Genomic DNA, 21,863 nt, shown 5'->3' on the forward strand with positions numbered 1-21,863 from the left:
TTTTTCCTTTGCGAATCGAAATGGCCGCACCGCCTCCATGTTCTGCCTTTCGAGAATATATTACCAACGAAGATGAAAGGCACTTTTATCTGAATTTCTAGCGAGCTACGGGATCGCGACTGGATGGAAAATTCTGATGACGTCGGGGACATCGGTTAGCGACGACAAATTCTTCCACTGAATATGTTTATTAATAATTTTCCACTCGGCAGGTTCCCAGATCGTTTCGTATCCCCGGTGGTTGCTCGATAAGAGACTTCGCTTAAAGATCACACGAGCTACTGCACGTCAAATATTTTTAAGGTTTTTTTTTACCAGATTACGCGAGAAAGTGGCCGGTGAATTTGCTTCTTCGCCCTTTCCAAGCCACCGGGGATTTTTTTCTTTTTCCTTTTCGATAACAGAGAGGTAATGGCAGAGGAGCGTTTTATCTAAATAGCTTCGGGAACTTCACGTAGAAAAGCAAATTTGTATTCTATTCGATTCTTCGAGGCTTGACTTTCAGTGTGATTTTTCAGTAGAGTCGATGCTAGGGTCTGAGAATTATTATCGTTATTGATATAAAAGTTTCACTTATCTAAAAGTCTCATAATGTGCTGGGAAAATGTATTTTCCTTCCTGTATCGGTGTTTTCAGAGATTAAATCTAATTCGTGCTAGTCTAGGATATTTAAGATGTTATTAATATTTTCTCGAATTATTCTCAACCGGGTGCTGCGAAACAGACGCAGGTGGCACAGTTATCGATTAAATCCCAAGTTAAGGAAACAAAGTGACCAAGTAAACAGGCAGATAAAAAAGAAAGCACTTCGAACAAAATCGATTCCAGCAGTCCGCTGCTGGTAGATAATGAATTATGCAAATTTGCGTGGACCGCCACAGTGAGTTTTCGAAATCGATGGTGAGCGTACATTTTCTCGTAGAAAAACGCGCGGCTCGCGAAAAAAGAGAAATTCGTGGATCGCGCGTAGCGTATCATCGTGACTAGTCGTTTGCCCGATGTGAAAAATTTCCAGCCAGTTGGACAAATTATCAGATATTAATTCTTCGTTTTCTACCGTGCAACCTCGACGTTGTCCGATGCATAAAGACAGAGAAAATGATTCGAGGGAAAGAGAAAGAATTATTTCACCGACGCTGTCGACGACGCAAGTATTCTTCTACGCTGATCTAACGCCCTGACACTTCTCATTCGTTCACTACAAAAAAATGGATAAAACCGTTTCGAGTTTCGAACTAATTTTTAATAGAAGCGATTGCCGTGTTACGTACGTAATGTAGAAGTACCAGAAACTAGAAAAAAATAATAAATAAAGGACAGGAAAGATATTCGCGAGAGACTGATTTTTGGTAGATATTGGTAGAATGCGTGAAACAAAACGAGAGTAAAAGGATCGTGGAAAAAATCGCAGGTGACGCGTCATCGAGAGCAACGTTGGAAATTTGGCCAGTTTCGACGAATTACCGTTATTAATTCTCAGTTTTCACCGTCGACCGTGCACTTGCCATTATTCAAAGCTACCGGAAGCCACGTGGATACGCATCGAACGATCTGGCGATATCGGTCATTCTATAGCAGCACAGAAGGGAAAGTAATTAACGATAAATCCGTTCCGTGATATTTCTCCGATCGGCCGCTGAAATCTGCTTCTCTTTATCGTCGTGTGATATAATCTGAAGTATTTAAACGAGAAATCAGCTCTCAAAGTTTAAATTTACAAAGTATTTTAAATTTCAGGCAAAAAGAAAGACGTTAAGAAATGACCGTTTTCTTGCGAACGAAAAATTCTTGCAGAAAATTGAAGATCATCTCTGAAGGAACGAAAAATGTTGGCATCTATACGAAATATGATGGGGAAGTTGAAAAAAATGAGTGCAGAGATGAAAAAGTGGCAGCGGTCAAACTCACCCATGCGTTACACTTAATCTTCATTTTCTTCGAATTCTGATCCACCTACGGAATAATTATTCATCTATATGGACATAATAACTCTCCAGAAATTCTGCTGATAAATCAGTTCTGGTTTGAAATTCAGTAAATCTCGAGTACCACCAGATTGTTGTTACGTGAGAACAATAGCCAACAATACTTTATTTGTCGAGCGTCACGAACGAGTTGCACTCGAATAATTTAAAATATTTTGTTTAAATATTAATCGACAAAACCAGAGCGGAAGCCATTACATCAGCGTAGATGGGTCGGTAGAGCATGGATCGTTTTTCGATCGTTTTTCATCTTCGAGCTCATTTCTTTTTTCAACTTTCAAATTGAAGTGCCCTGCAACAATTTCTCGTTCGCAAGGAGATCTGAAAATGATCCATTTTTTGATATCCTGCTCGTTTGATAAAATACTCGTGATATCTACTTTTGTAAAACATTATACGTATAATATCGACAAAAAATTGCACATTTCCAATCGATCTTCCATTAGGATAAAATATTCCAATGTCAACGGTCGAGAATTAAAATCAATCACTAAAAAAGTTTGTCTCGTATTACGAGAAATAATTACATAAATCCAGACAGATATAATGGTAACAGCCCGTGCAAAAGTGATCGCGTAACCGTGGGACAAAATCGATTCGCGCAATTACGTTCACGTGTATCAAGAAGCATGCGCTTTTTACGTCTCGACGATTCAAGATCGATCCCCGAGCGGTTAGCGGTTCGCAACGATTCATACGATGACAACGTACTATTAATGGCCCCCGTTGATTAAAACGATTGGCCAAGCACTCGAGGTTTTTGCACCAGGTCTCGTGTTTTCGCGCAATAAAAATACCCTGGACACCCAGTCACGGAGATGATAATTGCCTTTGGTAAAAGTTGCACTTAATCGTTACGCCCGACAAGTTTTGTTATAAAACACCGGAGATCTCGTGGCGTTGACGAGCCACCATTTCCTCACCGAGCTTCTCTACCGTCTCGATTCGTCTCGATAACAACTCTAAAATTTTCAAGCGAAGTACCGCGTTTCTTTACGAATCAAGTGATTGTCCTGTTCAACGTAAAATGTCATTGTACGATAGAAGTCCGGACTTGTCGCTTACGAATCAGCCGATGTTATCATCCAATTAATAAATAAATTATTGTCCAAGAAAGCCCTGGTAATTTTGTAATCCTTTGCGCTCAAAGGTTTTATTTGTTAATATTACCAGCTGCTCGAAACAATTTCAAAACAAAGAACATACGGTTAGAAACGCGCGTAAAAGAGAAGAGTTGTAATCGTCTCACATACATACGCGATATCACTGAATCGTCATGCGGTGCAATATCATTTTATTTGGTGTGCGATACTTTTGGCCAATACGCGAGTTTATCTCTATGATTGTACTTTATCTGTTCGTTTCAAGAATACGCGAGATAAACGCGATCTAGTTTTATTCGCGACGCTGCAAATTGAAAAATTAGAAAATTATCTTGACAATCGATACTGGAATAAATTAAAAAACAGAAATCTGAAAAATTCTTTCCGTTGAAATAATCGTTTTGTAGCGGAGCCCTCGGATGCAAAGAGTTGGATTTTTCATATTCATATTGAGAAAATTCCAAAAGATTCAAAATTATTATACCATATAGTTTTGGCATTTTTCTATTTCCATACTCCCATACATCCTCTAGCTTACCACCAATTATTGGTAATTCTCCGAATCGCAGAATCCAAATAGCTTCTCGTTTTAAGTTCTATCAGACTTCGTAATACCAATAATTCTCTCAATTTTTGCGCGAGAAGAAAAAAAAGCATTACACTCCAGCTAACACATCGAAAATAGCAAATAAAACGAATATGTGAAAGGATCTTCCGTTACGAAAAAAGCAAAATTAGAAAATCGGATAGAAAGCTGAGGTTTCTCCAAAAAGCATGAAAGTAGTCAGTTAAACACCGCGAACCGCAAACGGTCAATTTCCGGTGGAAATTCCACGTGCACCGGATACCACCGGCAATTTCTGATTGCGCTTATCCGGTCGCCACAGAGTTCGATGGAAAAGTCAAACAGCGGACAACGATACGGAGATTCGAAAGTTCCCGCTGCCCGAACAAAGTAGAGATCCAGCATCGACTTTTGCCACGTAATCCCACCGTTATTCATAGCCACGGCATTATCGAACTTCCTAAGTAGGATTACCGGAAGCAGCAGTAACCCGGCTGCTTTCTTTTCGCCCGTGGAATCACAGAGGAACCTTCTTCGGTTAAGAAGAAACTTCTTAAACCATCCTGCTCCCGCCATTTCTCCTCTTTCCAGTTCTCTCGCTTAATTCTTCCATCGTCCTTTTCTTCTCTAGCCATTGACTCATCGATGAGATTTCGTGTTGCCTTTTCAGATGCTCTTTGATTACGCTTATGTAGCGTGCAAGTGTAAAAAGAAATTAGTTTTCAAGAAATTAGACTGCGTGTTTCTTCGCTCGATATTCTTTCGTTCAACTCGAGGGTGAGAAGGGTCATTAATTTGTTGAGGGGTTAGGTTACTAATCTATGTTTGATTTATCATTGACCTAACGCTTCTCTGTTCGATCTTGGTAATACAAAATTATATTTTAGGCTGTTAGTTACGAAACGACAAATTTATTTTCTTCGTAAAACTGACCTTTCAGACTTTAACGCATTGCGTTTCCACCACCCTCCTACGTTCAATTATACGTAAAGGAAACTTACCACGGCTCAAAAGAAATTCATCGAACTTATTTTAGAGAGATGTTTAAACCCTTTTTGCGATATAAATCGTACGTATCACAGCCGGCTGACTGCGATGTGATGAATGTACGTATATACAGCTGAAAGGGTTAATTAAGCCGGTTTCGTAAGTTCGCCTTAAGCATCCATCGCTGATTGATTCGAAACGTTTTACACGTCTTTTCTTCTAGCTAACGCTTGCACGATTGGCCACGGATCTTTTTTTCCTCGCGTAGAAGAAAACCGTGTTACAAGATGTCCATGACATTAGAAACTCGACTCGCGCGATTTTACAGAAATAAAAGTGTCATCTTTTTTTCTCCCGGATACGAGACGCGTTTCGACGCGCACGTCAGCTGCGTGAACATCGGCGATCACATGAAACACCACGATGGTTTTGTCGGATTAGCGATATATGTACGTGAAAGTCAGGTTCGCAATGTTTTTTCTCATTAAGGCGAACCTCGATGATAAATGAAACGTGATTGTAATGCGAATCAATGGAGAAACGATGGCATACAATACGAATAATTATCACAATGCAGAAAGAGATTTTTAACCGTGTGTTCGATCGAGTTTCTTCGTGGAAGATCGATCGGAAAGATATCGCCATTGATTTCTAATAATACGAGGATAAATACTTTCGTTCGTGCTATAAGGAAGCAATATATTTTGTCGTAAATAATTGAAACGTGAAAGCTTTCATGTCTATTAATTAAACACGAGACCAGTTTCTAACGAATCACGGCGTTGGATAAAGAAGAACAATTTAGAAATTACGGTAGTCGAGAAGTTAGGTTAATTACGAAGAATTGTTCTACTTTTCGATAAAAGATGGAGTTTAAGCTGACAGAGATGTATGAAAAATTGTTCCATCGCTCGATGGCACGCGCAGAATTTTGTTATTAAAAGCACTCGCCGCGAAGATCGTGGGGAAACTTACAGCCGAAAGTTAACAATTTCTCGCGAGAGAACGTTACTTCGTTAAAGATTGCGCAAAGACAGGAGAACCACAGGTTTGTATTCAAGCGCACAATATTTCACGCTTGTAACACATTTCACATTACGGTGATATTTAACTTGAGAAAACTGCGTGCAAAATTATACTTTAATAGAACGATCTGATTGATCGATTGATTTTCTCAATAAAGGGAGACAAAAATAGTTTACTACTTTCAGAACGAATTTGAATTAACTCAGGCACGTCTATTATCCTGACGAAAACATAATTGAAAAATAATTCCATTATACTCTGCGATTTGGTACAAATCGATTACTATTCGCATCACTCAAAAGCTTCCCGAACGAGTGGCCACTTTTTTTAGGGCTAGCTGACGGCAATTTTCCGCGGAACAATTAATTTTCAAAATTTTGTTCGCGATCGAGATGGTCTATCGCTACCAGGAGCGTAGTACGTTTGAGCCGGTTTGCTGTATAGAAATCGATATTCATAGTGAGTCGGCTGAGAGAGGTTCGAAAATAAAAACGGCGAACAAACTATCGCTGGGTGCAGCCTCGCGAAAAGTAGAATGTCGATTGTCCTAAATGCGACCGCACATCCTGGACACATTGGGGAATAATGAATAATTGGAGCGGCGCGGAAACCGCTGATTCCCGATAATTGTTATACGTTCGCTCGATAATTAGCATTCTATCGCGTCCGCCGTCCGATAATTTCTCAACGAAAAAGTTCGCCCGTATCTAAAGGGAATTTCGTTTGGTTTTCATCGGGGAATCAAAGTTCAATCACGTATAATTCGATTAATTTTCGAAGCGTAGACTCGCCGTGATAATTCGCGATATAAATTCATGGGAATTTCATTCCGCCAAGGAACTTGCGAAGGCGCACAGTTCTTTTTCTTTTCTCGAGTAAGTTCCTTCGGAGAAAGAGGACGACAAGTGCGAGAATTCACGACGTTCCAATGGCTGCGTTTATATTTTAGACGATTATCGACGAACGTATTTCTGATTTCTCGCGCAGAAGAAAGAGCATACACTACCATTTCTATAATTGGACATTGAACGCTGATACACTTTTGTAAATATCCCTGGTGACGCTCTTGCTTCATCAAATTAGTATAGTTTCATCGACCAACTTTGAATTTTGCTGCCAGTAGCTATGCAGATGTATTAAAAGCGACGTATAAACCATTTATTTCGAAAGCGCTGTAAGTCCGTTTCCTGTAATCTGTACCTATTCTGTTCAAACAGTCGAGGCATTAATAGTAGAAAACAAATGATACTGAAATTAAACAACGGTAGCTTGTTTCTGCTGCTCCTATTTTTAAACTGGGTCGTAAACTACGGATCGAAGCGTGAAACGTGGATTTTAAATGATTTAGATTTAATATTTAGATTGTACAATTTTGAAAGTGGCGTGTAACTCCATTCGTGTGGAAAATGAGAAAAGATATCGTCCTGGTTCTAGGTAATTCTCAAAAGAATCATTTGTACGATGAATTCAAATTCTACTTAGACACATTGTAGAGATATGAACGAGCTAAGCAGACCTTATCAGGATCTTTTATCACACGATCACGTTCTCCTTTATTGTTGAGGTGGAGTCAGAAAATATTACAAATGATACGCGCGAATACTTTTCTCGATAAAATCTCTCAAAATCGTATATCATGAAATCACCTTTGAAATGTCCATAGCGATTGAGACATTGCCATTAAATTTCCATTTGCTGTATTTGCCATTCTTTAGTTGCCATCAATTCTCTTCCACTTCGTTGATTCTTCTAATTGGACATTGCACTTTCTTGTGCAAAATTCAATTGTAGTTAAAATTAGAATTCTTCATTTTGGCTTGTCAAATGGAAACGACGAATGACAACTTGATACTTGATACTTGACAACAGTATAATTGCATTCGATCGTACAATACGACAGATGTACACAACTGAGTACCAATTTCTTGGAAGGCGCGAAGAAATTCATCGATCCACGTCTACGATTGAATCATTCATTCGATGGTCTTGATTCGTCGGCATAGTATTAACTTCGACCTTGGTCGGGCCGGCAACGATCCGCCCACCGAGCTGCAATGTGGACTTTCGTGACACATATGCACATTCCAACGAGTACGACACCCTCGCACGTGCTCGACGCCCACGCGACGCGTCCTCAAGCATCCAGAAGCGAACGCCGTGGCCTCGACGTTGCAATCGGACGTTTCTATCGCTGGAAACGCGTCATCGAAATTATCATAGGCTCTGAGTGAAAGCTGATAAACCGCTCTCGCTTTCAAGGCCGAACGAATATGAAACGAAGATGCGATGAAAAATCAAATGGGAAAGCTACAGATAATGAAGAAGAATTAATTATTTAAAATAATCCGAGTTATTTCTACGTATATCTTTTGTTGTCTATGGGCGTAATAATACGAGGAAAATATTCCAAATTATTTGCAGACGCTATCTTGTGCCTCTGACAGACTTTTTAAATAATTAATGAATATGATAATACGAAAACCTCAATCAAGCACGTAACACGTTGAAAACTCTAGAATCCTTCCATATATTTTTTTACTTTCTCCGCCTCATCGCGCGTTCATTTATTCACAGCGAAGAGACGCGAGCGAAAGAAAAGACGATCAAGCCCGACATCGACTTAAGAATTCATTTGACATCGCAATCATCCTCTCGTTAAGAGGATTTTGTGCAGAAACTGCATCAAGATATCTTGCAAGCTACAGATATGATAATCGCCATCGTGACCTTACCAGGCACGGTTAACCTATGCTAAGAGCGCTTTTTCATCGTCGGCGACTCAGCGTGTTTGAAGATGACGCCTCGAGAGGAAGGATGATACCATTCTTCACATTTAAGAGGATCAGGCTGCTTATGATTGCCAAGATCTACCTCTTTCTACGCTGTCTACGAGGCCTGGCTACGAACAATTTTTCCAACCAAGGCGAACGACGAACCAGACGCTTTAATTGCTTCGAGAATTTAGAATCCTTAGGAATTACTGACCGAAGGTGTTTATGACGTTGACTGTATCGATCAGGATTCGAGAAATTTTCAATTCGATATAAATTACGTTGAATTTTTTTCGCAATAAATACGATAAATAAATAGATGGGTAGATGAGTACGTTTGCCTGTTGTAAAAAATTGAAATTTGTTATACGCGAGAGCCATATTATAATTATCAGTGGCCGGAAATATTATATTTCACATTGGAATGTAATCGATATGGCTCTGAAAAATTCTTATTATACGATGCATAGTTAAAAAATCTCAAAATGCTGACTTTAATATTCGTACGCAAAGCTTCTTTCTCGTGCAAGTGTAACAACGTACAAAACAGATGGGTTTTACTTTTAATTAAACAAATAGCAGTAAAAAGAACTTTGCAATAAGTAAAAACACGAACGAGGAAATTAAAAATCGAGATACTACGGGAGAGAGAGATGCTTTAACGACGTGTATTCCCATACGTAACCATTGCTGAAATCCAAGTGACAAAACGAGACATCGTCAGTTTCTTTGTACGCGTTAAAACGAAGTTTCTATTACCTTATTCGACGTACAGCATAGATGTTTGAAATGCATCAAACTTGCCCATTTCGTGTTTGTGTTGAGCTAGTAAACGCGGCAACTCTTGATTTAATCCCCTGCCCCTTGCCATTAGGTTAAAAGTGTATTTACCTTCAATTTAAATTTACAACACTGTCCACAGCCAGGCTTCCGAAACTCGAACCACTTTCTCGACCATTCCTGATTTTGACACTTCTCCAAAGGGATCGAATTGAAAACACGAAATGCATCAAAGAAAAATTTTTTTTATTTAAGGGTCTTGCCCTTATCAAATTAAATCAAATGTTTTCAATCACTCAAAATTATCTTCGAAACTTGATTTGTTCCGATTACTGTAAGATCTTGAGCGTACAATAACCCAAATGAGTCACAACATTTTTGATCCTTCGCGCAATCCTGTTTGTTTCCAGATAGCTCGTATGAGAAAATTTTATACAGAGACGACATTGAACGAGTCGGTGATATCACCTGTTATTATCAATTACTAAACATATGACAAATGGGAATTTCTCTTAAGTACTGTAATACGGTATGGCCATTGATATGTAGGACATTATACGACAAAAAATAATGTCCAATTTTCATGGCACGTGTCATTTGGAAATGTTATTATAGACGAAGATCGATCGTCTAGATCGCAGAAAAGCTAGAGCACAGCTGGACAGTCATTAAGCGATGTCGTCACTCCTAATACCGACGGAGACACTTAAAAAGTAATTTACCGACGAAAAAAGAAACAGAACATCCAGCGACTCTGGAAGTCACGATTGTCGACGTTCAGCGTTAATTGAAGATTTCCGAAACTCCGGCACGTCACCAGGTATCAGGACAGATAAAGGAGAACAAATATCTTTGCTTGGGAAAAGATCACGTCGACGTATCTCCAGCAGACTTTCTTTATGGGGATGTTCAAAAAATATGACGCGGCATTCGCAAATAAATAACATGGAGGATTCGAAACATAGAATTGCCATTTGAACGAGCGTTAAAATAAAGCGTACTGTGAATCCGGTATCGAGTTAGTAAAAATATCGAGTAATATGTTTTTTGAATTTGTCGCGAAGCTCCTCACGGTTTTGTGGAGAATATGTCAATATATAGTCCTATTTACGTTACCCAAGATGATCTTGGTTTTCCTACGAAAACAAAGTATTTTCGGAATTCTTCCTCTCGATATTTGCAGTACGCGCTGGATTAAAATTAAAGTATAGTTCTTTTCTCTATATGCCCTCAAATGACAGGGAAATAACGAGTCGCGGAACACCCTGTACGTCGTGGCGCGCAAAGCTATATTCTTCGTGTTACTGTTATCCGGTTAAAATCATCCACGTAAGTACAGTAAGAGGTATATTTAGGTACGCATCGCAACTCGGTAGTTCCGGCGTTAAAAATGCACGCGTTTCTTTTAACACGCTCGGCTGTTTGAAAGAACGAGCTGCAAGCGTTAACGCCTCTTAAAGCCGCAATGCCCATTCACGCGATATTTATGTTAGCAATTAACCATGCAAATCAAGGCACGGCTATATTGAATCGCTAATTACGAGCGTATGAAGTTAGAGATTCGAGGTATTGAAGCAAAACGCGCTAGGTTGCATCTGGCCACAGTCTCACAAAGGAAACTAAGCAGGAACGGTCGTCGTCGTAAACCATTGCGAAGATCCATGCTCAGAGAGACGGCGCATTAAGCTAATTAGCGGAGATGAGCCACGAGCAAAGGGAACCGGGGAAATGATCAGTGTCAACGTGCAGAGCCGCGAAAGAATGTCCTCCCTCGGTTTCCTTGGATTTTCGGCGTGGACACGCGTGGTGAGAATTTTATTCTCGAGGAAGAATCATACCTCGTTCGTGAATCCTTTGTCCATGGTGGACAAAGGACTGGCCCAGACGTGGATACCAGTGTGCACGATATCGCACATCTTGAACACGTGTGCGTCCCATGAGATACGGGGTTTGGCGTGCCTATTGTCTATTAGGAACACGTACGCCCGGAACAGAGATTAGCGTGAACCAATAGAGGTAGCAAGTAGACGACGAAAGAATTTTACGAGGTTAGGATTAATAAGCCGAGGTATAAGGAGAAAATCTGTTTTTCTTTTTCTTTCCTTCTAAATTACCGCGGATGGAAGAGACACGATGAGATCGTAAAATCTGTCAAGCGTCAACGTTTGTGTACTTCGAAAGAAGAAACGATAATTCGAGACAGACAGAGGTGGATAAAGAGCTGGAGATCTCATTTAAGAACGTACAGCAATTTGGAATTAGTTCCTCGTTTGTAAAATCTGCGACATCGTTATTTCTCCAGTCAGAGAATAGAGTAATTATCGTAGTAAAATATGGGAAAGGGGGGGAAGAGTCACGGAATTTTATCACGGAATCGCATTCGAGATTATAACGAGCAATTTGTTAAGAAACACACACATTTTGCTTCGCTGTGAATATAACAGAGAACTGACAATAAAGTCGAACGACGTATACCGATGATTGGTAAAATCAATCCGTAGAAGATTTTCAGTAATTCTGATGAAACATTTTATTTAGCAAATCAATTCGCATAATGGTGTTTCACAAGTTCGTTGTGCATCGTGTATGGGTACTTTGATGACGCTAATTTCAGTTCTATCATTTGTGTACGTGTTCCGGAACAATAATAGCTTGGTCGAGCTCTGGCGCATTCAGTCGTATATACAATAGCACTTCGTTGCATTAGCGCACCTGTGTTAATTGTATTTTATCCGGCTAAAATACTACGCTTCGATAGATCGAACTTTCCAAATCCAAATTCTTAGACCATAGCAGGTCAAAACCTCAACCAAGTTATATAGAACAGTTACGATTTCCTCTATTTATTCTAAACTGCATTTTTATTTCTTCTTAATCTTTTTGGTTTTATGCACAATAAATTCAGATACGCTGCGATTAAGTAATTTTTCTCAATGAAAAATATTTTCCGCCAAATCTCTCGTATCCGACCTTACGGAAGAATTAAAAACTCGAAATAAATTCTTCTCGTGACGATATTCTTGAACGATATCACGTTTCTCGAGCGAAATGACAAACGATAGTCGTTAAATCAGAGGGGATGCAGTTACGAGAGGACTGCATTTCTGCTTATTCGAAAGTGCATGGAGATGCACTTACGTAAGCAACGACCTATTACTTTAAGGTACGGTGACGCTACAGAAATTATCGACGAGGATGATTATCAAAGCACCGAGTGGTCCTATTAACAAGCAATTCAACATGTTAATTGAACGTCTCCTAGATGGGTGCCTGGAGATGCGCCTTTTCCTATACGCGACCAGGCGCAAACGAACCATCCATCTGTCGTTAAATTGCAATCAAATAAAAATCAAATCAACAATCGAATACGACCAATTTTCCCTCCATTTAATTCGCTTCTTTCGATCATCAAAATGGCCAATATACAGAGTATTGCCTTAGTTATTTCATCATTTTTCTACTACGGTGATATTCAATTTCAGAAACTTTCGACTCCGATTCGTGAATTAACGAAGGTAAAAACTAGAATAATGAATTTCCAAGAGTTGTTCTGAAATTAAATATTAAATGAACACGAATTGTAATACAATAACGTGGTTAACGATGGTAAAAAAAAAAAAAGAAAAAAGTAAGCATACTAAATCAGTGAAACTTACCTTCTAGCCGTGAGAACGTCCTCGGTTCACAGCTTCCGATCTGGTTAGATGATCGACTTCCGTTCGCTATTCATCAGCTCTCGTTTTCTTTACCAGTAGACAGTCTCTCACGAAGTCGGGCTCGAGCGAATAACCGTGAAAGTTTTGGGAATCGAGCCGGAAAACTCTTATACTCGCGTAGACACTCACACCTCGGTAACTCTGAAAGTAAAAGAACGACTTTATTAAGCATCGTGCTAACGCGATTAGACTCGTGAAATTTTCTTCCATCGTACCATCTATCGTACCATCTATCGTAAGAAATAATTGGACCGCTGTAACTAGAAATTTGTAATTCTTTCTCGAAGAAGCTCTTTCTTTCTTCTTTAAATTATATCTTCACAGACATGTAATTCGAACGATCGACTATCGACACGACGTGACAACGAATGTGACGACAGGTGGTAATAAAAAATTATCGGTAACTATTATGGCAATTAATCAACAGAGAAATTGTATATTGCGCAAAGAGTTACACGGTCGTTTAATTAATTTAATTTATTGACGAAAGTAATTGTGTTTTAAGTTTTCTTTCGCTCAAATGCTCGGGTAAGTAGTATCGACCGTTGCGTGGTCAGACATGCCATGTCACCATCTCCTTCACAGGGAAAATTAAAATACGCTTATAAATTTTTGTCCAAGTTGTTCTTGTAGAATATTTTACACTGAAGTGTAGAAATAAAAAGAGAAGTAAGAAATTCCGAAAGCTCAAATATTTGGAATCCGAAGGGTTTCAAATTTTCCAATATTTCAAGTTTCAAATGCAAACTTTTCAAAGCAATTTTATTTTCTTACTTTTCTTACACGTTCCGGCATATTCAGGCATTCGTCTATTTATCCTGCTATTAATACATCGTTGCCCCTTAAATAACACAACTAAACAAGCACGGTAGGACTTCATTTCGCGTTCCAAACGTAGAACGCGACTCGGTAATTATAGGAGATGCAGGCACGTGCACGTAACACGGAGGAAACGAAACTTTTGCTCACGCGATTCTTTTCATAGAGAAAACGCACCGAGAGAGAAACACGAAAATGAGAAGGAGGAGGGAAGGAGAGAGAAAAGGGAACGAGGAACGAATCGTAAAGAGCTAGAAGGCGAGAGAAAGAGGAAAAAGGGAGGAAATCAGATTTGTCTCATCGGACTGTTCGTATAGCACTCAACAAAGAGGATAAAAGCGAAAAGGTGAAAAAAACCTTGAACGAAGACGAAAGGAAAAAACGAGGAGACGATAACAATTACGACCGCGTTCGCCCTGGCCGATTTATGATAAGGATAGGAACGACAGTGTCGCTGCTGACTGCACAGATAAGGCAACAATTCTATTAGCCACAGCATAATAGCTCTGACGTGCTGTAATGCCGTCTCCAATTTGCTTCTTTCAATAGCAATTTCTTCGCGGAATCAACTGCATATTACTGCCAGAGTAATAGAATTTTTCAGGGGAAATAAAGATGGCTGGGCTAACGTAATATGGAAAAGAATGAAAAGAATGCGGCCTATATAGAGATGCGAGATAGAGAAATAAAGGAAAAGCGTTTGATGCGAATATCCGACGACTGTATACGAAGAAAGAATACGAGATTCAGACTAAACGTGGCTGAACGTCCCTTACAGATATCTTTAACGGAAGAAACAAAGGAATAGAAAGTAGAAATAAAGGAAATATGATTATTTTCATTTTAACGAAATACGAAATAGATGTTCGATACAGATCTCGAAATTCTCGATATCGACTGAAAAGGAATATAGAGATTTATTCACACCCGGTGTATTTTAAAATGCAAATCCTGAAACGTAATAAAGCAACGTAAATACAACGTAACAACGTAAATTAAACAAAGATTCAGCAAACAAACCATGAAACAGAACAATTCAATTTCCCTTTATGATCGCGAATAATTGTAACATTCATGAAGCCTGTATTTACAAAATCGTATCAATTAATCCCTCTACAACAACGTAAATCTTCGTCTGTCATAGATATTACGACGGCTAAAAAACACACGAATCATCGAATATACACCGCCGTATCGATTAATCTCTTTTAGTTACCGCGGTGCTTCAGATTTCCTGTATTATTTCGGTGATACTAAAGATATATAATTTGTTTCGTTTTTCAAACATAAAATCAACAAGGTATTACTCGTTAAATAAACGTACGCGATACTTTTCTTCGCATAATCCGAGAAGGGATTAAACAGGAAATATTCCGAAAAGTTTTTTTTATTATTTTACTGCTGAAGAGTAAAATCAAAATGACTTTATGCAAAACATTTGTAAACACTTCAAGATTAAATATAAGATACTTCGAAAGTACTATATTCCAGTTTTTTTTTAAATAAATTATTCGTTTATTTAAAATACGATCGTTTATTTAAAATAATATTCGTAGGAGAAAACAAGCGAAAATATCTGCTGGTAACGCGAGACTGCACGATTTCGCAGGATTTGCCGAGCTGTAACCAAGGGATTACGGTTCTTATTCGAGACGACAAGAAGCCAGGACTCGAAAGGTTTAAATACGGCGCGGCTTCGAGCGATACGGTGAAACGTTCAAAGATCCGAGACAAGCGGAAACAGGAAGGCAGACGGTCCCGGACATTGTCAGTGCGCGTCAACGACACCAGGAACACCGCTAAACGCGGCTGACCGTGGAACATGCACGATAAAACCCCGTCGCTGCCGGCTTAACGACCCAGACGTTTCGCCATGCTAAACCAGCCGGTTTCAATTCTACTCGACGCGCGCCTATCCCAGCGAGCAAGGCGGGAAAATGTTTTTACGCGACGCGAAAAACGCGTACTCTTCTCTTCTGAAGAGTTTTATCCGGAAGAAATAATTCGCACCTCTCGTGGAGTTGGTGGTGCTTTCTAAAAGAAACAACTGCCAGCTTTTACCGTCTCTTTTTATGTACAAAGAGAAAAAGTTTTAGGTTTCACGCTGTCGTGTGAATAAGAGTGGATCATGTATTATTTTAGCTTGAAAAAAAATTGTTTATATTTTGCAGGGATTTGGTTAATTATTGTCGAAATATACGCGACGGTTTGCGAGGGAGGACTCCAAGGCGATCTTTCTCCGTGTAGGGGGTTGCTTTAGATTTTCGCAATAGAAGAGGATAAGGATTGATCACGTATTAATTTGAATCGTGTATGAGCAATGAAAATTATTTATAAATCGCAGAGTTGGTTGATCGTGCGATGGATCTCGTATTTTTTTCTATGACATTTTTTAAGATCTCAGAGCCTGGGTTTTACGTTTCGGATGTAAAGCAATTGATCCTATCCAAAGGCTATAACGTATCGATGTGGAAAAATACAAAGTCGTGATAAAATTTGATTTTATTTTTTAAGCGTTGCCCGAAATAAAGCATTCTTCGCGTATACCGCGGTCGTTCATACTCTTTAACGAGTTATTTCTTTCCTTTCGCGTTCTTCTTCGACGTGATCGATAATTGGCGATAGGGCGGAATTGAATAATTGATCTTGGCCCGTAAAATTCAAGCATCAATTAATACTATCAATTAATACTATTAATAATAATAACATGTTGGAAAATGTGATGCATTTATCGCAGCTTTAGCATGACCCAAAAAGGAAAGCCAGGAGCAAACAAAGGATGGAGGTGGAGGAAGCTGATACTTCTTCGGCGAACCTAGCTATTCGTCCTGAATGTGGTAATTTGATCGAACGAGCAAGTGAGAGATAAAGAGCCATCCATCAACAAGAGCAAGCTACGTCAAGCTTGCTTCCTCAAATATTAACACAATGGCAACATGGTTCGGCGGTAACAAGCTCGGTGCTTTCCTGTCCGTGAGCCGGAAGAACGAAGGACAAGACAGGAAAGAACCGCAGTTCGAGTGTAAATTCGGTGTAACAATTACCTGGCCGATAGCTTTCGACACTGTCATACTCGCATGTCCATTCGTCGATTGCCAGTTTGAGGTGTATAACGTGAAAATGCAAATGATTCGTCTTAGCTGACCTAACGAGGCTTGTACGCTATCTTCTTATTTCCAGAAAATAGATATATCGTTGCGTTGTTATCCAAATTTTTCAATATGTTACGCGATGCTTTTTAAGTTAATACATTCAAACGAAAATTAGGCCAACACGGATCAAAAACATCGTCGGAAGATTAAATATTTACCGCATTCACTGCGAAAGTGTTCGCTGCAACGCGTGAAGCACCACGTCCGCGTTTAATTCACACTAACGAAGCAACACACGACGCTCAACTATAAATATAAACAGTTCCAATTATTCGCAACAACTGCCCCCGAGAGATACAACAGCCACAAACGATTTAAATTCTAATCCGGAACAGCTGCTGGAAATTTCCGCGTCCAAGGGGCGGCACAGTGGCGCAAGCAACAGAGGGAACTTCGACAGCTGCAGTGAAAGTAGTTCGGCTCAAGAGATTCGTGTTTGCTCGTAAGCCTCTGCAAGACCGTTTGCGGTCACCCACAACAGCAACGACGAAAACTCGACTAGTAGCGAAGCTGCCTTCAAAAATAGGATTCGACCAAAGAGAATCTCGCTAGAAATCCTCAGGATCCGCCTCGCCTCGCACAATTTACTATTGTTTATAGTCGATACTTTCTGCAAAATGCAATAATAGATATATATTGGCTCTCGTTTCACGTAAATGGAAATATAGCGAAAAAGCATATGAGAAAATGCATCGGTTAAATAAAGATCTATTTTCATATGTATATCTACGTATCTCAAAAAATACACAGCGCTACAGAAAAATACCTCTTTATATTTTTCATTGAAAACTGACATTGTTATAAAAGAAATTTTTCGTATACATTTTGAGCAAAGTCTGGAAGAATGGAGCGCAGGAACGAAGACTTTGTCCCATATATTTTGCAGAAAATGCGCAAATTTTGGAAAATTGTGCCGTGGGGAAAGGTACGCTTTTGCAGAAAACCGCAAAAAATCTTAAGAAACGATTTTCGCTGCTTCCTATTTGGAACAGAAATCTCGTGAAAAATGCATAATCGCCAAATTGTTGGCTCAATTGCCGATGAATGTGGTAACGTATTACATCAAGAGAGGGACAAGTAATGGGATAGAGATACGAGTTGCCTAGATAGAACGTCATCTGGAGAACTCTCATTAACAGTGAAATTGCAGGTACTTAGTAGTTGCTGGTGTCGAGCAGTTACTGGCACTTAGTAGTTACAGTCAGTAAATTGGACGTCGCTAACTTGGCGTTGAATCAAACGCTTTGAATCGACACCTTCAGTCTAGGACGATGATCGAAGAACTTTAAACTTTGCTTCAAGTTACGATAATTCACCGACGTTTCATAGAAGAAGAAATTTTTGGAAAAGCCTATTGGAAGGACCGTTCAAAAATAAAAGTTGAGAAGATCGCGGAGAAACATTATATTTCAATTTTCAAATTTTTCTAAAATTCCAGAAAGGGTTTATCGTTTGCGATGTCAGAGGAGAAATTGTTTCACGTATTTTTCACCATCGATATTTTCTAGCAAGCCTGGTATTATCGTCCTCTTATTCCAAGAAAGGTCCAAGAGGAAATATCCGACTTCTACTCATCCCAGAAGAAGAAAATCCCTAAAATCCCAAAGCCAGTTTCGCGTAAATAATACGAAAATGTTTGCCACATAAAACACCATGATATTAGAACGTAACGTGTTACTGCCCTGATACTTTTTTCAGTATTATACGTGCCGAAACGTTAAATAACGATCAGTAAAGACAGAGATAATTCTATTTACGTCATCAATCGAGATTCTCCATATGCATCTAAACGATAGCCGAGCAAGATAATTGCTTCTTTAACCATCGGAGACAAAGTAAATTCTTCTAATTAGATTTGTAACATATTGAATTTAACAGAAAGTTCGATCCATTTTTCTTAGCGTGCGACTTGGATAGGATGTAACGTTTCTTTTTCTCAGGAGACCAAATAATTCTACATCGACGAAATGACGAAATTGTCAAAGAGATGGCGAAAAATCATCGATCATGAATAGTCCATACATTAATTAAGAATAGTACGCGTAAAACGGAGAACACATCCTTCGATTTAGCGGTAAAAGCGGAATGAACTTTCCGTCCAACCCAATATTGGCGAAGGATTTAATATTACGACTCGTTCATTAGTGGTTTTTGACATTCCAGAAATATTTCAAAGCTTTATTGCGGGACCTCTATATCTCTATATTTACCAGAGCATTCATTAATATCATTTCCAGGTCTTAATTTCCTCGATTCTCGATGTAAGAAATAACTGAGCTATATTTCAGAATGAAGTTTTTTGACCTATATCGAAAAATGGATCTTTCGATCGTGTGACCTTTCAGCGGCAGAGTAAATAACAGTACCCCCGACACACCTTCGGTAACCATTAATAAATTATTCCTGATTATATCCTAATCAAATTCCAATTTGACCAGAGATTGCTCCCGTGTTAATTTAATAAAGCACCGGTAAATTCCAGACCTTTACTCGATTACTAAAACAATTTCTGTCCCGCAATCGGAAGTCCTCCGAACGTGCTAACCCAAAACTAGCGAGACCCAAACCGAATCGAAACAAAGTCCAATTACCGCGACCCAAGACCGTACCCAAAATCGTCGAGCAATAAAGAAGACTGCGAGTGGACATGGAATAAGCTCGAACGGGTCAAAAGCAACGAGTAAAACCGATTTCTAGGATCGCTATCACAGCCGTGACGATGTAAATTCGGCATTGTGTCCCCTTGAAAAATGCCCGCGTCTCTTTTCACGGAGCTTTCCGCTCTATTTTCCCTCCACTTCCACCTCCATCCCCTTTCCGTCGTCGTTTCCTTTCAGCATTCAAGAACGGGGAACGCTTGATCGTTCCACGACAGCCGGAAACTCCGCTTTTGTCCGCGAGTTACCGGTTACCATCGAGCCGTCTCGATCGATTAGGGCGACTGGCTGGTCCTCGGACAGGTAACGTCGTTTTTCACGGTGCACCCCTTCCTACCAGGGACAGGCAAGCAAGAGCAAGAGAGATCTGTTTGCTGTGCTGGAAACGGCACTGGCTTAGACCGGTTCGATCGTCACGCGACACACGCTCGATCCTCTCTCGCCCCCGAGTCTCTGTGCGCGCGATTCCATCGGGATTCCCAAGACGAATGACACACACTACCTTCGAATATGTTACCGATGGACTTTTCCGCAATTTTTTTCCAGGACACTGGCTCGCCATGTAGACGACGATTGAAACGGGCATGGCGCGAGAATCGGAAGAAGAAATAAAATTTTAGAAATTTGGTGGAGCTTGGAAATTTAGTCGACGAAATTTAGTAGCTGTCAGACTGCAAAGCATTGCGAAATTGATAAGTAGCTTTGCGATTTTTCATTAACACGAACAACTTTTACGAATAAAGTCGGACTTTATTAATTTACTAGAAAAACGAATACTTGAAAAATCGCGAAACATGTAGAAAAGGTTAGTAAGCGTAGTAACAAGTTCCAATTCTAATTCGAACGAATAAATAAGGTACGCGTTGTTACGATTTTTCGAAAAATCTGCGATAAAGAGAAGGATTAACTTCGCAACCGTGAGCATTCTCGGTTATTGTTTTCGCTTTAAATCCGAGCCTCAAAATACCCGCCACTCTTTTACGAGCGGGAATGGTTTTTTTAAAACGCTTCGAGAACCATTTTCGTCTAACGCGGAACAAACGTAGTGAAACTTCTATCTCGCGAGAGCATTCGAGGCACGTGTTCCGGACCACGAACCTACAATTACAATGTTGTAAAGTAACTCGAAACGACAGCCATGAAGGGAAAAAGCCCGGCAGAAAATGTTCAGAAGAGCGGCGCAAAACACACTGAGAATTTCCCTAGCTTCCGGCTGCAACAATAGCGACTTTCCGCTTCGAGGAGCACTCCTACGTCTGCCATTCTATCATACAATCTCGTTGTTTCGTTAACAGAGTTAAAATCCCTTCGCGCTTCTTTTAATATCACGCTCGCCGATTAAATCGATGATTCTATGAGAAAAACAATTTGTTGATTTACTTTGCGATTATACATACGTATGTAACTGTGACGGTACGCGACTTCGATGCAATTTTTAATGCCGTATCTTGTAGCTAGTACTGGAAATACGTAACAGCTATGAATATCATAAAGTTCGTGAGATTTATTAAGGAAGAACATTTAATACTTTCGCTATGGCGACGTCGCTTATTACAGAACAGCTATTATACAGTAATCGTACTCATACAGAGTTTGATTACTCTGTAATAGTTTGCACAGCATTTTGAAGTAAGCACTTTGCGCATTTATGTATTTTAGTATTATAATGTATGTACATGTAGCGTACAATAGAACTATAATGAGATGAATACGTAAGAGGGAACTCAACTACGACTACTCCTGTGCGTAATATGTATCGATACGGTTTTACATAAAAAAGAATGTGAACGAGTAATACCATTTTACGAATAAACGCTTTAAGCTCGAAACATTAACAGCTTTGACATTCGAAAAATATTCTCCACGTATCACGAAAATCACACTTTCTAAATCTCAAAATCCTTATCTACACGTCTCAGCTTGCTTCAGAATCTTGCTTAAAAAAATAAACCAAATAACGATGGACTCTAATAAAGGGAAGAAGGGAGAATCAACCTACTCGTAACAGACTTTCCACGTTGTTTAGGGCTATTACCAAAATGTTCCACAAAATTGCCCCACAAACTGGGGAGGACAGCAACCCCATCCAATAGAGCGGGAGTACCATAAAACGAGCAATAAAAATCCAGGGAAGGGCTCGCCACTAAACCTCCTAACATCGCTACAAATAACATCCCGTACATTCGGCAGAATCGCAAACGGTCAACATCGCAGTTAAAACGTTCCTTTTCGGCCACGGAGGTCGCCGGGAAAGCGTAATTACGCTGTCTGTTTCGAAGGGCACGGGCGTCGCGGCGCTCGC

At 39.7% G+C, this 21,863-nt stretch overlaps 1 protein-coding gene across 5 annotated transcripts in view; it reads right to left on the reverse strand.

Annotated features, from left to right (window-relative positions):
- The window catches only part of LOC100748507 (putative polypeptide N-acetylgalactosaminyltransferase 9), a 299,103-nt gene that overhangs the window by 152,148 nt on the left and 125,092 nt on the right, over positions 1-21,863 (reverse strand). For all 5 annotated transcript variants that reach the window (XM_033324345.1, XM_012393134.3, XM_003494457.4 and 2 more), the window contains one exon: positions 12,874-13,074. The gene's annotated coding sequence lies outside the window, so the exon portion shown is untranslated. The remainder of the gene's footprint in view (positions 1-12,873; positions 13,075-21,863) is intronic.

Source organism: Bombus impatiens, unplaced genomic scaffold (assembly GCF_000188095.3).
Source record: "Bombus impatiens unplaced genomic scaffold, BIMP_2.2 scf_2222, whole genome shotgun sequence".
Taxonomy (NCBI): domain Eukaryota; kingdom Metazoa; phylum Arthropoda; class Insecta; order Hymenoptera; family Apidae; genus Bombus; species Bombus impatiens.